The sequence below is a fragment of the Amblyomma maculatum genome, unplaced genomic scaffold, assembly GCF_055883805.1.
Source record: "Amblyomma maculatum isolate TAMU_Amacu unplaced genomic scaffold, ASM5588380v1 scaffold_13, whole genome shotgun sequence".
NCBI lineage: Eukaryota > Metazoa > Arthropoda > Arachnida > Ixodida > Ixodidae > Amblyomma > Amblyomma maculatum.
The window spans coordinates 18,180,646-18,182,984 of NW_028146738.1; positions in this window are offsets into that span (position 1 = coordinate 18,180,646).

Sequence of the window (2,339 nt, forward strand, 5' to 3'; positions counted from 1 at the left end):
TGAACCCTCCTCATTTTATTTTTTTTTTTGTTGTGAAAGCAATAATACGCCAGGTCTAACCGCTCGTCGCTGTGTGCCGTGTCCGTGGAAGAAGACGAACGCTCGGTCTCCTGCAGCTAATGCTTTCGCTCCATAGTCGGTTCAACAGCATTGAACCCTCCTCATTTTATTTTTTTTTGTTGTCAAAGCAATAATACGCCAGGTCTAACCGCTCGTCGCTGTGTGTAGTGTCCGTGGAAGAAGAACGCTCCGTCTCCTGCAGCTAATGCTTTCGCTCCATAGTCGGTTCAGCAGGGTTGAACCCTCCTAATTTTATTTTTTTTTTGTTGTGAAAGCATTAATACGCCAGGTCTAACCGCTCGTCGCTGTGTGCCGTGTCCGTGGAAGAAGAAGAACGCTCGGTCTCCTGCAGCTAATGCTTTCGCTCCATAGTCGGTTCAGCAGCGTTGAACCCTCCTCATTTTATTTTTTTTTTGTTGCGAAAGCAATGCTACGCCAGGTCTAAAAGCTCGTCGCTGTGTGCCGTGTCCGTGGAAGAAGAAGAACGCTCCGTCTCCTGCAGCTAATGCTTTCGCTCCATAGTCGGTTCAGCAGCGTTGAACCCTCATTTTATTTTTTCTTATTGCGAAAGCAATAATACGCCAGGTCTAACCGCTCGTCGCTGTGTGCCGTGTCCGTGGAAAAACAGAAGAATGCTCGGTCTCCTGCTGCTAATGCTTTCTCTCCATAGTCGGTTCAGCAGCGTTGAACCCTCATCTTTTTTTTTGTTGCGAAAGCAATGCACCGCGAGGTCTAAAAGCTCGTCGCTGTGTGCCGTGTCCGTGGAAGAAGAAGAACGCTCGGTCTCCTGCAGCTAATGCTTTCTCTCCATAGTCGGTTCAGCAGCGTTGTACCCTCCTCATTTTATTTATTTTTTTTGTGAAAGCAATAATACGCCAGGTCTAACCGCTCGTCGCTGTGTGCCGCGTCCGTGGAAGAAGAACGCTCGGTCTCCTGCAGCTAATGCTTTCGCCCCATAGTCGGTTCAGCAGCGTTGAACCCTCATTTTATTTTTTTGTTGCGAAAGCAATGCTACGCCAGGTCTAAAAGCTCGTCGCTGTGTGCCGTGTCTGTGGAAGAAGAAGAACGCTCGGTCTCCTGCAGCTAATGCTTTCGCTCAATAGTCGGTTCAGGAGCGTTGAACGCTCATTTTATTTTTTTTTGTTTGGAAAGCAATGCTACGCCAGGTCTAACCGCTCGTCGCTGTGTGCCGTGTCCGTGGAACAAGAAGAACGCTCGGTCTCCTGCAGCTAATGCTTTCGCTCCATAGTCGGTTCAGCAGCATTGAACCCTCCTCATTTTATTTTTATTTTGTTGGGAAAGCAATGCTACGCCAGGTCTAACCACTCGTCGCTGTGTGCCGTGTCCGTGGAAGAAGAAGAACGCTCGGTCTCCTGCAGCTAATGCTTTCGCTCCATAGTCGGTTCAGGAGCGTTGAACGCTCATTTTATTTTTTTTTTGGGGAAAGCAATGCTACGCCAGGTCTAACCGCTCGTCGCTGTGTGCCGTGTCCGCGGAAGAAGAAGAACGCTCGGTCTCCTGCCGCTAATGCTTTCGCTCCATAGTCGGTTCAGCAGCATTGAACCCTCCTAATTTTTTTTTTTGTTGTGAAAGCATTAATACGCCAGGTCTAACCGCTCGTCGCTGTGTGCCGTGTCCGTGGAAGAAGACGAACGCTCGGTCTCCTGCAGCTAATGCTTTCGCTCCATAGTCGGTTCAGCAGCATTGAACCCTCCTCATTTTATTTTTTTTGTTGCGAAAGCAATAATACGCCAGGTCTAACCGCTCCTCGCTGTGTGCCGTGTCCGTGGAAGAAGAAGAACGCTCGGTCTCCTGCAGCTAATGCTTTCGCTCCATAGTCGGTTCAGCAGCATTGAACCCTCCTAATTTTATTTTTTTTTGTTGTGAAAGTATTAATACGCCAGCTCTAACCGCTCGTCGCTGTGTGCCGTGTCCGTGGAAGAAGAACGCTCGGTCTCCTGCAGCTAATGCTTTCGCTCCATAGTCGGTTCAGCAGCATTGAACCCTCCTCATTTTATTTTTTTGTTGTTGGGAAAGCAATGCTACGCCAGGTCTAACCGCTCGTCGCTGTGTGCCGTGTCCGTGGAAGAAGAAGAACGCTCGGTCTCCTGCAGCTAATGCTTTCGCTCCATAGTCGGTTCAGGAGCGTTGAACGCTCATTTTTTTTGTTGGGAAAGCAATGCTACGCCAGGTCTAACCGCTCGTCGCTGTGTGCCGTGTCCGTGGAAGAAGAAGAACGCTCGGTCTCCTGCAGCTAATGCTTTCGCTCCATAGTCGGT